The sequence below is a fragment of the Misgurnus anguillicaudatus genome, chromosome 6 (genome assembly GCF_027580225.2).
Source record: "Misgurnus anguillicaudatus chromosome 6, ASM2758022v2, whole genome shotgun sequence".
NCBI classification, from domain to species: domain Eukaryota; kingdom Metazoa; phylum Chordata; class Actinopteri; order Cypriniformes; family Cobitidae; genus Misgurnus; species Misgurnus anguillicaudatus.
Window position 1 is genome coordinate 11,378,184 of NC_073342.2, and position 14,794 is coordinate 11,392,977.

Here is a 14,794-nt window from a genome sequence, read left to right on the forward strand (position 1 = left end):
TTTTCTCTTTCCGTTTTTGACTTCCAGATTTTTGAGGCATTTTCACTTCCTTGTCAGTCAAGTTGATATTCTGCTGGCGCTATAAGTGAAGTCAAGCTGTGTTGCCTGGATTATACAATTTGGGCAGACTGAACCATTTTATGATAATTGAGAGGGGGGAAAGGGGCCCACGGACGTTTGTGTTTCCTAAACAAATAAATTTTTTTGATACCAGAAAACAGCAAATAGAATAATTTGAAGTTAATAATTTTTACTATTAAATATTTTTTAGCACCACAATTTTGGGGGCTTTCCTGGGCCCCCTCTTACTCGTGGGCCCCGAGAATCGTCATTGTTTACCCCCCCCCCCCCCCCCCCTTACAGCGCCCCTGAAAGGCGCTTCTGAGATGGTAGGAAGCTGATTTGCTTTTCGCTTTCACGTGACTACTGAAATTAAGTTCAGACTCTAAAATTACACCAAGATTTCTGACTTTATTTTGTGTCTTTAGACCCCTAGAGTCAAGGTATGTGTTAACCTTGAGAGTTTCATCTTTATTTCCAAATACAACACTGTAAAAAAAATCTGTAGAAATTGCAGCTGAGTTGCCGGTAATTTACCGTAGATTTAAATTTATGTTTTTTACTGGCAACATTTCGTTCAAAGTTAAATGAACATCAAACACTCACAAGTCTTTGTCTTTACAGAGTAAAACTAAAAAACAGCATCAAGCAAAACATTCTGGGAAACAAAATCTGAAGCAAAAAAACAGAAAAAGGTTGATGATGATTTCTGGTTCCCAGAATGCTTTGCATGAGGCTGTTATTGTATAGTTTTGTTCTGTAAAGATAAAGACTTGTTAATGTTTAAAATTTATTTAACTTTGAACAAACTCTTGCCAGTAAATAACATAGATGTAAATCTGCGGTGGATTACCGGCAACCCAGCTGCAATAACATTGAAATTTTTACGGACTTTTTTACAGTGAATGACTTCAGTTTTGTCTTTGTTTAACTGGAGGAAGTTTTGACGCATCCAACAGTTAATTTCATCAATGCATTTACATAGAGAGTCAATGGGGCTGTAGTCATTGGGTGACAGGGCTAAGTATATCTGGGTGTCATCTGCATAGCTGTGGTAAGCAATTTGGTTCTTTTTCATTATTTGACCAAGTGGGAGCATATAAATTAAACAGAAGCGGTGCAAGAATTGAACCCTGTGGGACTCCACATGTCATGGATGTCCACTCAGATTTATGGTTACCTATGTTCACATAGTAACCTCTCCCTTAGGTATGATTTAAACCATTTGAGTACCATCCCATAAAGCCCTATCCAGATTTCCAGTCTATGTAAGAGTATGGTGTGATCTAGTGTGTCAAAAGCAGCACTAAGATATATTTTACTTGAATCAGAGTTTAAGCGAATATCATTTATTATCTTTATGAGCACTGTCTCTGTGCTGTGATGCTGATGGAAGCCAGATTGAAAATTGTCCAGATGGCCATTTGAGTTTAAGAATTTGTTCAGCTGATTGAAAACAACCTTTTCAATGATCTTGCCTATAAATGAAAATTTTGAGATTGGTCTGTAGTTGCTAAGTATGGTTTTGTCTAGGTTACTCTTTTTTAGGAGAGGCTTAACAACTGCCATTTTAATGACTCTGGAAAAGTGCCTGTGAGTTACGCCTGTTTCACAAATACTCTGTATGCAGTGCGTAATTTTTTACGTGCCCATGATAACAGGTTAGATAGAGCTTTCACGCAGTTAAAGCTAGGGTAGGTAATGTTTGAGAGCTAGCAAAATTTGAAAATGGCAGCTCTTCTAAGCTCCACCCCCTCTCGTTAGCACTCCGTCCAAAGCTACGCCCCCACAAACATGAACGCGCATCCACAGTCGGAGTCAGCTGCAGGTCACAGGAAAACCGAGTATTTCAACACATTATAGGCATCAACCAAACGACTTCATGTCTCATTCACCTGTAAGTAAACTATATTTTTATTACAATGAATGCCAAAAAATGCTATTGTTAGTAATGTTACTTGCAGCGTTCAAAGCAAACGTTACACGTTTGTTGTTGTATGAACTCTGAAATGTAGCTACGTGTCTTTGGATAAAAGCGTCTGCTAAATCAAAATTTAAAAGTTTTTTTTTTGTTACTATCACTGGCAAACGTGAATTTTCTATTTTTATATATCTTCGTTATTTTGGTTGTTAGAGTTTCCACGACGAGAGCATTTGATCTGATCCTACATACAGTCCGCATCCGAGCACGTCTTCAGGTCAAAGGGGACAGACCCGAGGTCGTGCTCGAGGAAGAGGAGGTGCACGGGGTAGAAGCCGAGGAAGTCGAGGTAGAGGACGCGGAGCAAGTCAGACTGCAACCGGAGAACACCTGAGACATGACGATATTCTGCAAGTCGAGAATCTGCAAGCTCAACGAATTTCAGATGAGCAGGTAGCCAATCTATAATATCATTAGGGGTCAAGCACCGAAGGTGCTGAGACACCTATTGGAATTGTCAGTATTATTATTATTATTTTTCCGCAATGGGAGTCTATGGCAGCCCTATGAACCGTACATAGGAAAATGATGAAATTTGGCACAGTTGTAGAGGTGGTACTGAAAAGTCAAGTGACCAAAAATGGGGTCTCTAGCACTAACTCTATAGCGCCACCAGCAGTGCAAAAATTCAATGTTCAAATGGTTATAACTGGTGATCCGCTTGATCTATGAAAATTCTACTTAGTACACGTGATTGCTCTCATACCGCTTATTGAATTTGATACTTTACAGTAAAACTCCACCCATTACAGTAGCGGCCATTTTGAAATGTACAGTATTTCGTTTTTTCGCTACTCCTCCTTCAAATGTGGTTCAATTCTTATGAGATTTGGCACAGATGATCTTTGGAGTGAGCCGCACAGAAATGACCGAACAGAATTGTGATATTTATCTTTGTTCAAAAGTAGTAAATGCGCAAAGTTAACGAGGTTGACGCAAAAATGGTTCTGAAGCTGTAGCTCAGTCATTCTTTGATCAATTCAAATGAAATTTGGTACACTTCATGTGGACCATGAACTTGGGGTCCATGCCAAATTTGGTGACAGCGCCACCTATGGGTCATGAGATAATAAAATAGGCTATTTTTGCCCATAACTTCTGAACTGTTTGTCAGAAAATTATGATCTTGATGTCTATGGATTGCTTACCTCATGCCGCATCTGTCGATGTGTATTATGCCGGGTTTGACCGAACCGCCTGTCCGCCATTTTGAAATTTCACATAATTTGTTATATTTTTTTAACTATTGGACATATCCGCGCAAAAATTAGTAAGGAGCTTCGACATGATGTCCTGAAGGTACCTGGGAAGTCAGAGTACAGCGCCACCTAGGGGTTATAAACTATAACAGTTCTTATGGAACTGCTTATAACTTCTGAATACTTTGTCTGATATTAATTTCTTTGTGAAATTGTATTCACTGGTTTATGCCGATTGCAACGATACCTCGTTTGTCATTTTCCAACATTCTGTTCATGTGTTACTGTAAAGCATTTGGTACATGATTTTTTCGCTACTCCTTTTACAAATTTTGTTTATTTTATGCCAGGTGCTGCTCGTATAATGTTTGGAGCAATCCGCACAGAAATGACCGAACAGATTTTTGATATTCTGTTCTCTTTCTTAGAAATACCACTCCAAAGTTGACTGTGCCTGTGCCGTTGTCTATTTGTCATAGTAAATTAATGTGACTGTATGTTACATTGTATAGCATTACTATACAGAATGATCTTCTTGTCTTCAATCTCACTTGATCTTTTTGATTCTCATATACATTGTATTTCTGTTAGTTCTGCTCTGCACTGTCAGTATTGCATCTGTGTTGATTGGCATATGTCAATCCTTGCAGCACCTAAGCTGTTTTTTGCTGCCCTTTGGGCTGTGTTAACTGAGTTGCGCATCTGGTTAACCAGATGCCATGAGATCCTGAGGTCATGGGTTCGAATCCCATGTACAGTGATATTTTGTCTTAACTTTTTTCTCACTTAAGTTTATTGATTTTCATACAATACATTGTATTTCAGTTATTTGTGCTCTCTGTTGTCATTTCTGCACTTTTGGTAATTGCTGGATATCAATGTTTACAGCTCTATATCTCTATTCTATAGCTTGGACACACCAAGTCAGTGGTTTAATTGTTTACTCAGTGGCGTATGCGGTAACTGCTGTGCCTTGGGAACCTGAGTTCATGGATTCGAATCCCATGTGCAGTGGTTTTTGTCTTAACTTTTTTTTCTCACTTAAGTTTTGTGATATTCATACAATACATTGTATTTCAGTTATTTGTGCTCTCTGTTGTCATTTCTGCACTTTTGGTAATTGCTGGATATCAATGTTTACAGCTCTATATCTCTATTCTATAGCTTGGACACACCTAGTCAGTGGTTTAATCGTTTACTCAGTGGCGTATGCGGTAACTTGTGTGCCTTGGGAACCTGAGTTCATAGGTTCAAACCCATGTGCAGTGGTTTATGTCTTAACTTTTTTTTCTCACTTAAGTTTTGTGATTTCCATACAATACATTGTATTTTAGTTATTTGTGCTCTTTGTTGTCATTTCTGCACTTTTGGTAATTGCTGGATATCAATGTTTACAGCTCTATATCTCTATTCTATAGCTTGGACACACCAACTCAGTGGTTTAACCGTTTACTCAGTGGCACATGCGTTAACTGCTATGCTTTGGGAACCTGAGGTCATGGGTTCGAATCCCAGCTCTCACTTTCACTTATTGAGATTTCCTTTTGCGTTTCCTTTAACACGTTCTTCTCGACCTGTCTGGTTTTCCACACGTGTTATATTTTTGCCATCTTTACTGTTGTTGCTCCGCACTGCAGTGATCCTGCTCTGCATTTGCTTTGCTTCGGGTTCGGGCTCTGTATTGCGCGCTTTCTGCGCTTTGCACATTTGCTGCGTCGTGTGGTTTTTGCTGTGCTTTGGGTCCTCATTGCGCTGAAGGTGCTTGACCCCGCAATTGCTGCTTGCAGCTATATTTAGGGGTCAAGCACCGAAGGTGCTGAGACACCTATTGGAATTGTCAGTATTATTATTATTATTTTTCCGCAATGGGAGTCTATGGCAGCCCTATGAACCGTACATAGGAAAATGATGAAATTTGGCACAGTTGTAGAGGTGGTACTGAAAAGTCAAGTGACCAAAAATGGGGTCTCTAGCACTAACTCTATAGCGCCACCAGCAGTGCAAAAATTCAATGTTCAAATGGTTATAACTGGTGATCCGCTTGATCTATGAAAATTCTACTTAGTACACGTGATTGCTCTCCTCATGCTTATTGAATTTGATACTTTACAGTAAAACTCCACCCATTACAGTAGCGGCCATTTTGAAATGTACAGTATTTCGTTTTTTCGCTACTCCTCCTTCAAATGTGGTTCAATTCTTATGAGATTTGGCACAGATGATCTTTGGAGTGAGCCGCACAGAAATGACCGAACAGAATTTTGATATTTATCTTTGTTCAAAAGTAGTAAATGCGCAAAGTTAACGAGGTTGACGCAAAAATGGTTCTGAAGCTGTAGCTCAGTCATTCTTTGATCAATTCAAATGAAATTTGGTACACTTCATGTGGACCATGAACTTGGGGTCCATGCCAAATTTGGTGACAGCGCCACCTATGGGTCATGAGATAATAAAATAGGCTATTTTTGCCCATAACTTCTGAACTGTTTGTCAGAAAATTATGATCTTGATGTCTATGGATTGCTTACCTCATGCCGCATCTGTCGATGTGTATTATGCCGGGTTTGACCGAACCGCCTGTCCGCCATTTTGAAATTTCACATAATTTGTTATATTTTTTGAACTATTGGACATATCCGCGCAAAAATTAGTAAGGAGCTTCGACATGATGTCCTGAAGGTACCTGGGAAGTCAGAGTACAGCGCCACCTAGGGGTTATAAACTATAACAGTTCTTATGGAACTGCTTATAACTTCTGAATACTTTGTCTGATATTAATTTCTTTGTGAAATTGTATTCACTGGTTTATGCCGATTGCAACGATACCTCATTTGTCATTTTCCAACATTCTATTCATGTGTTATTGTAAGGCATATGGTAAATGATCTTTTCGCTACTCCTTTTACAAATTTTGTTTATTTTATGCCAGGTTCTGCTGGTATAATGTTTGGAGCAATCCGCACAGGAATGACTGAACAGATTTTTCTGGCACCTAGGCAGTTTTTTGAGAAATACCTCTGTAAAGTTGATCGTGCCTGTGATGTTGTCTATTTGTCATAGTTAATTACTGTATATTACATTTTATAGCGTTGCTCTACAGAATGTTTTTCTTGTCTTCAATCTCACTTGAGCTTTTTGATTCTCATATACATTTTATTTCTGTTATTTCTGCTCTGTGGTGTCATTTCTACATCTTTGGTAATTGGCATATATCAATCCTGCATCTCTGTAATCTCTTTTCTGCTGTCCCTTGAACTGTGTCAACTGAGTGGCGTGGCGAGTAAGGCAACCGCAGAGAGATTCTGAGTTCTTGGGTTCGAATCCCACCTGAGTCATGATGTTTTGTTCTTCCTCATCAATTCTTCTCAACCTGTCTGTAGTTCACATGTGTTCTATTTTTCCATGTTTGCTGTTGTTGCTCTGCATTGTGGTGCTTCTGCTGTGTCTTTCCTGCATCTTTGGTGATTGACATATGTTAATCCTTTCAGCTCTCTAATCTCTTGTCTGCTGCCTCATGGACTTTGTCAACTGAGTGGCACATCTAGTTAACCAGATCCATTGAGATTCTGAGTTCCTGGGTTCGAATCCCACCTGAGTCATGATGTTTTGTTCTTCCTCATCAATTCTTCTCAACCTGTCTGTAGTTCACATGTGTTCTATTTTTCCATGTCTGCTGTTGTTGCTCTGCATTGTGGTGGTTCTTGCTGTGCTTTGTGTGCTTGCTGTGCTTTGTGTGCTTGCTGTGCTTTGGGAGTTTGCTGTGCTTTGTGTGCTGGTTGTGCTTTGTGAGCTTGCTGTGCTTTGTGAGCTTTGTGTGCCTGCTGTGATTTGTGTGCTTGCTGTGCTTTGTGTGCTTGCTGTGCTTTTTGTGCTTGCTGTGCTTTGTGTGCTTGCTGTGCATTGTGAGCTTGCTGTGCTTTGTGTGCTTGCTGTGCTTTGTGTGCATTGCGCCGAAGGTGCTTGACCCCGTGTTGCTGCTTGCAGCTATATTTATTAGGGGTCAAGCACCGAAGGTGCTGTGACACCTATTGGAATTGTTAGTATTATTATTATTATTATTCTGCTTCCTCTTCTTAGCCATAGGCGTCTAGGGCATCCCTATGAACCGTACATAGGAAAATGATGAAATTTGGCACAGTTGTAGTGGTGGTCTTAAAAAGTCATGTGACCAAAAATGGGGTCTCTAGTACTAACTCTATAGCGCCACCAGCAGTGCAAAAATTCAATGTTCAAATTGTTATATCTGCTGATCCGCTTGATCTATGAAAATTCTTCTTAGTACACGTGATTGCTCTCCTCATGCTTGTTGTTTTTAATACCTTACAGTAAAACTCCACCCATTACAGTAGTGGCCATTTTGAAATGTACAGTATTCCATTTATTCGCTACTCCTCCTTCAAATTTTGTTAAATTGTTATGAAATTTGGCACAGGTGAACTTTGGAGTGAGCCGCACAGAAATGACCGAACAGAATTTTGATATTTATCTTTGTTCAAAAGTAATAAATGCGCAAACTTAACGAGGTTGACGCAAAAATGGTTCTGAAGCTGTAGCTCGGTCATTCTTTGACCAATTGAAATTAAATTTGGTACACTTCATGTGGACCATGAACTTGGGGTTCATGCCAAATCTGGTGACAGCGCCACCTATGGGTCATGAGATATGAAAATAGGCTATTTTTGCCCATAACTTCTGAACTGTATGTCAGAAAATTATGATCTTGATGTCTGTGGATTGCTTATCTCATGCCGCATCTGTCGATGTGTATTATGCCGGGTTTGACCGAACCGCCTGTCCGCCATTTTGAAATTTCACATAATTTGTTATATTTTTTGAACTATTGGACATATCCGCGCAAAAATTAGTAAGGAGCTTCGACATGATGTCCTGAAGATACCTGGGAAGTCAGAGTACAGCGCCACCTAGGGGTTATGAACTATAACAGTTCTTATGGAACTGCTTATAACTTCTGAATACTTTGTCTGATATTAATTTCTTTGTGAAATTGTATTCACTGGTTTATGCCGATTGCAACGATGCCTCGTTTGTCATTTTCCAACATTCTGTTCATGTGTTAATGTAAAGCATATGGTAGATGATTTTTTTGCTACTCATTTTACAAATGTTGTTTATTTTATGCCAGGTACTGCTCGTATAATGTTTGGAGCAATCCGCACAGAAATGACTGAACAGATTTTTGATATTCTGTTCTCTTTCTTAGAAATACCACTCCAAAATTGACCGTGCCTGTGACGTTGTCTATTTGTCATAGTAAATGAATGTGACTGTATATTACATTGTATAGCATTACTATACAGAATGATGTTCTTGTCTTCAATCTCATTTGAGCTTTTTGATTCTCATATACATTGTATTTTTGATAGTTCTGCTCTGCACTGTCAGTTCTGCATCTGTGTTGATTGGCACATGTCAATCCTTGCAGCACCTAAGCTGTTTTTTTTGCTGCCACTTGAGCTGTGTTAACTGAGTTGCGCATCAGGTTAATCACATGCCATGAGTTTCTGAGGTCATGGGGTCGAATCCCATGTGCAGTGGTATTTTGGTTTGTGATTCTCATACTATACATTGTATTTCAGTTTTTGTGCTCTCTGTTGTCATTTCTACACTTTTGGTAATTGCTGGATATCAATGTTTATAGCTGTAAAGCTGTATTCTATAGCTTGGACACACCAAGTCAATGGTTTAATCGTTTACTCATTGGCGCATGCGGTTAGTGCTGTGCTTTGGGAACATGAGGTCATGGGTTTGAATCCCAGCTCTTACTTTCACTTATTGAGATTTCCTTTTGTGTTCCCTTTAACACGTTCTTCTCGACCTGTCTGGTTTTCCACACGTGTTATATTTTTGCCATCTTTTCTGTTGTTGCTCCGCACTGCAGTGGTTCTGCTCAGCATTTGCTTTGCTTCGGGTTCGGGCTCTGTATTGCGCGCTTTCTGCGCTTTGCGCATTTGCTGCGTCGTGTGGTTTTTGCTGTGCTTTGGGTGCTCATTGCGCTGAAGGTGCTTGACCCCGCAATTGCTGCTTGCAGCTATATTTAGGGGTCAAGCACCGAAGGTGCTGAGACACCTATTGTTTTTGTTAGTATTATTAGGGGTCAAGCACCGAAGGTGCTGAGACACCTATTGTTTTTGTTAGTATTATTATTATTATTATTATTATTATTATTTTTCCCCAATGGGAGTCTATGGCAGCCCTATGAACCGTACATAGGAAAATGATGAAATTTGGCACAGATGTAGAGGTGGTCATAAATAGTCATGTGACCAAAAATGGGGTCTTTAGCAGTAACTCTATAGCGCCACCAGTAGTCCAAAAAATCAATGTTCAAACTGTTATAATTGGTGAACCATTTGATCTATGAAAATTCTACTTAGTACACGTGATTGCTCTCATCCCACTTATTGAATTTGATACTTTACAGTAAGACTCCACCCATTACAGTAGCGGCCATTTTGAAATGTACAGTATTTCGTTTTTTCGCTACTCCTCCTTCAAATGCGGTTCAATTCTTATGAGATTTGGCACAGATGATCTTTGGAGTGAGCCGCATAGAAATGACCGAACAGAATTTTGATATTGATCTTTGTTCAAAAGTAATAAATGCGCAAACTTAACGAGGTTGACGCAAAAATGGTTCTGAAGCTGTAGCTCAGTCATTCTTTGATCAATTGAAATGAAATTTGGTACACTTCATGTGGACCATGAACTTGGGGTCCATGCCAAATTTGGTGACAGCGCCACCTATGGGTCATGAGATAGAAAAATAGGCTATTATTGCCCATAACTTCTGAACTGTTTGTCAGAAAATTATGATCTTGATGTCTATGGATTGCTTACCTCATGCCACATCTGTCGATGTGAATTATGCCGGGTTTGACCAAACCGCCTGTCCGCCATTTTGAAATTTCAAATAAATTGTTATATTTTTTGAACTATTGGACATATCAGCGCAAAAAATGGTAAGGAGCTTCGACATGATGTCCTGAAGGTACATGGGAAGTCAGAGTACAGCGCCACCTAGGGGTTATAAACTATAACAGTTCTTATTGAACTGCTTATAACTTCTGAATACATTGTCTGATATACATTTTCTTTGTGAAATTGTATTCACTGTTTTATGCCGATCGCAACGATACCTTGTTTGTCATTTTCCAACATTATGTTCAGGTGTTATTGTAAGGCATATGGTAAATGATTTTTTCGCTACTCCTTTTACAAATTTTGTGTTTTTTATGTCAGGTTCTGCGCGTATAATGTTTGGAGCAATCCGCACAGATGTGACCGAACAGATTTTTGATATTCTTTTCTCTTTCTTAGAAATACCACTCTAAAGTTTTCCGTGCCTGTGACGTTGTCTATTTGTCATAGTAATAAATTAATGTGACTGTATATTACATTGTATAGCATCACTATACATAATGATCTGCTTGTCTTCAATTTCACTTGAACTAATGTACATTGTATTTCTGTTATTTCTACTTCTGCTGTGTCAATTCTGCATCTTTGGTGATTGACATGTTAATCCTTTCAGCTCTCTAATATCTTGTCTGCTGCCTCATGAACTGTGTAAACTGAGTGGCGCATCTAGTTAACCAATTGCATTTAGATTCTAAGTTCCTGGGTTCGAATCCCACCTGAGTCATGATGTTTTGTTCTTCCTCATCAATTCTTCTCAACCTGTCTGTAGTTCACATGTGTTCTATTTTTCCATGTTTGCTGTTGTTGCTCTGCATTGTGGTGCTTCTGCTGTGTCTTTCCTGCATCTTTGGTGATTGACATATGTTAATCCTTTCAGCTCTCTAATCTCTTGTCTGCTGCTTCATGAACTGTGTCAACTGAGTGGTGCATCTAGTTAATCATATGCATTGAGATTCTGAGTTCCTGGGTTCAAATCCCACCTGAGTCATGATGTTTTGTTCTTCCTCATCAATTCTTCTCAACCTGTCTGTAGTTCACATGTGTTCTATTTTTCCATGTTTGCTGTTGTTGCTCTGCATTATGGTGGTTCTTGCTGTGCTTTGTGAGCTTGCTGTGCTTTGTGTGCTTGCTGTGCTTTGTGAGCTTGCTATGCTTTGTGTGCTTGCTGTGCTTTGTGTGCTTTGTGAGCTTGCTGTGCTTTGTGTGCCTGCTGTGATTTGTGTAATTGCTGTGCTTGCTGTGCTTTGTGTGCTTGCTGTGCTTTGTGTGCTTGCTGTGCTTTGTGAGCTTGCTGTGCTTTGTGTGCCGGCTGTGATTTGTGTAATTGCTGTGCTTTGTGTTCTTACTATGCTTTGTGTGCTTGTTGTGCTTTGTGTGCTTGCTGTGCTTTGTGTGCTTGCTGTGCTTTGTGAGCTTGCTGTGCTTTGTGTGCCTGCTGTGATTTGTGTAATTGCTGTGCTTTGTGTGCTTGCTGTGCATTGTGAGCTTGCTGTGCTTTGTGTGCTTGCTGTGCTTTGTGTGCTTGCTGTGCTTTGTGTGCTTGCTGTGCTTTGTGAGCTTGCTGTGCTTTGTGTGCCTGCTGTGATTTGTGTAATTGCTGTGCTTTGTGTGCTTGCTGTGCATTGTGAGCTTGCTGTGCTTTGTGTGCTTGCTGTGCTGTGTGTGCATTGCGCCGAAGGTGCTTGACCCCGTGTTGCTGCTTGCAGCTATATTTATTATTATTATTATTATTATTATTATTATTATTATTATTTTTCCCCAATGGGAGTCTATGGCAGCCCTATGAACCGTACATAGGAAAATGATGAAATTTGGCACAGATGTAGAGGTGGTCATAAATAGTCATGTGACCAAAAATGGGGTCTTTAGCAGTAACTCTATAGCGCCACCAGTAGTCCAAAAAATCAATGTTCAAACTGTTATAATTGGTGAACCATTTGATCTATGAAAATTCTACTTAGTACACGTGATTGCTCTCATCCCACTTATTGAATTTGATACTTTACAGTAAGACTCCACCCATTACAGTAGCGGGCATTTTGAAATGTACAGTATTTCGTTTTTTCGCTACTCCTCCTTCAAATGCGGTTCAATTCTTATGAGATTTGGCACAGATGATCTTTGGAGTGAGCCGCATAGAAATGACCGAACAGAATTTTGATATTGATCTTTGTTCAAAAGTAATAAATGCGCAAACTTAACGAGGTTGACGCAAAAATGGTTCTGAAGCTGTAGCTCAGTCATTCTTTGATCAATTGAAATGAAATTTGGTACACTTCATGTGGACCATGAACTTGGGGTCCATGCCAAATTTGGTGACAGCGCCACCTATGGGTCATGAGATAGAAAAATAGGCTATTATTGCCCATAAATTCTGAACTGTTTGTCAGTAAATTATGATCTTGATGTCTATGGATTGCTTACCTCATGCTGCATCTGTCGATGTGAATTATGCCGGGTTTGACCAAACCGCCTGTCCGCCATTTTGAAATTTCACATAAATTGTTATATTTTTTTAACTATTGGACATATCCGCGCAAAAATTAGTAAGGAGCTTCAACATGATGTCCTGAAGGTACCTGGGAAGTCAGAGTACAGCGCCACCTAGGGGTTATAAACTATAACAGTTCTTATTGAACTGCTTATAACTTCTGAATACTTTGTCTGATATACATATTCTTTGTGAAATTGGATTCACTGTTTTATGCCGATCGCAACAATACCTCGTTTGTCATTTTCCAACATTATGTTCATGTGTTATTGTAAGGCATATGGTAAATGATTTTTTCGCTACTCATTTTAAAAATTTTGTGTATTTTATGTCAGGTTCTGCTCGTATAATGTTTGGAGCAATCCGCACAGATGTGACCGAACAGATTTTTGATATTCTGTTCTCTTTCTTAGAAATACCACTCTAAAGTTTACCGTGCCTGTGACGTTGTCTATTTCTCATAGTAATAAATTAATGTGACTGTATATTACATTGTATAGCATCACTATACAGAATGATCTGCTTGTCTTCAATCTCACTTGAGCTCATGTACATTGTATTTCTGTTATTTCTGCTTCTGCTGTGTCTTTCCTGCATCTTTGGTGATTGACATATTAATCCTTTCAGCTCTCTAATCTCTTGTCTGCTGCCTCTTGAACGGTGTCAACTGAGTGGCGCATCTAGTTAAACCACATGCATTGAGATTCTGAGTTCCTGGGTTCGAATCCCACCTGAGTCATGACGTTTTGTTCTTCCTCGTCAATTCTTCTCAACCTGTCTGTAGTTCACATGTGTTCTATTTTTCCATGTTTGCTGTTGTTGCTCTGCATTATGGTGCTTCTGCTGTGTCTTTCCTGCATCTTTGGTGATTGACATATGTTAATCCTTTCAGCTCTCTAATCTCTTGTCTGCTGCCTCATGAACTGTGTCAACTAAGTGGCGCATCTAGTTAAACCACATGCATTGAGATTCTGAGTTCCTGGGTTCGAATCCCACCTGAGTCATGACGTTTTGTTCTTCCTCATAAATTCTTCTCAACCTGTCTGTACTTCACATGTGTTCTATTTTTCCATGTTTGCTGTTGTTGCTCTGCATTATGGTGGTTCTTGCTGTGCTTTGTGAGCTTGCTGTGCTTTGTGAGCTTGCTGTGCTGTGTGAGCTTGCTGTGCTTTGTGAGCTTGCTATGCTTTGTGAGCTTGCTGTGCTTTGTGTGCTTGCTGTGCTTTGTGAGCTTGCTGTGCTTTGTGTGCCTGCTGTGATTTGTGTCATTGCTGTGCTTTGTGTGCTTGCTGTGCTTTGTGTGCTTGCTGTGCTTTGTGAGCTTGCTGTGCTTTGTGAGCTTGCTGTGATTTGTGTACTTGCTGTGCTTTGTGTTCTTGCTGTGCTTTGTGTGCTTGCTGTGCTTTGTGTGCTTGCTGTGCTTTGTGAGCTTGCTGTGCTTTGTGTGCCTGCTGTGATTTGTGTAATTGCTGTGCTTTGTGTAATTGCTGTGCTTTGTGTGCTTGCTGTGCTTTGTGAGCTTGCTGTGCTTTGTGTGCTTGCTGTGCATTGTGAGCTTGCTGTGCTTTGTGTGCATTGCGCCAAAGGTGCTTGACCCCGTGTTGCTGCTTGCAGCTATATTTATTATTATTATTATTCTTACTCTTGTCCAATGGGAGTCTATGGCAGCCCTATGAACCATAAGTAGTAGAATGATGAAATTTGGCACAATTGTAGTGGTGGTCCTAAATAGTCATGTGACCAATAATGGGGTCTCTAGCAGTAACTCTATAGCGCCACCAGCAGATCAAAAATTCAATGTTCGAACTTTTATAACTAATGATACATTTGAACTATGAAAATTCTACTTAGTACACGTGATTGCCCTTCTCACATTAATTGATTTTAATACCTTACAGTAAGACTCCTCCCATTACAGTAGTGGCCATTTTGAAATGTACAGTTGTTTGTTTGTTCGCTACTCCTCATTTAAATTTGGTTCAATTGTTATGAAGTTTGTCACAGATGATCTTTGTAGTGAGCTGCATAGAAATGACCGAACAGAATTTTGATATTTATCTTTATGCAAAAGTAATAAATGCATGAACTTAACGAGGTTGATGCAATAATGGTTCTGAAGCTGTA

General features: G+C 39.6%; 1 protein-coding gene and 1 long non-coding RNA gene across 2 annotated transcripts in view; both read left to right on the plus strand.

Annotated features, from left to right (window-relative positions):
- Positions 1 to 14,794, plus strand: part of LOC141364205 (GTPase IMAP family member 8-like) — a 153,227-nt gene that overhangs the window by 42,886 nt on the left and 95,547 nt on the right. The gene's annotated exons all lie outside the window — the stretch shown is intronic.
- The window catches only part of LOC141364291 (uncharacterized), a 30,207-nt gene continuing 17,165 nt past the window's right edge, over positions 1,753 to 14,794 (plus strand). Inside the window, exons 1-2 of the long non-coding RNA XR_012369995.1 lie at positions 1,753 to 1,957; positions 2,195 to 2,434. This is a non-coding gene — a long non-coding RNA (uncharacterized lncRNA). The remainder of the gene's footprint in view (positions 1,958 to 2,194; positions 2,435 to 14,794) is intronic.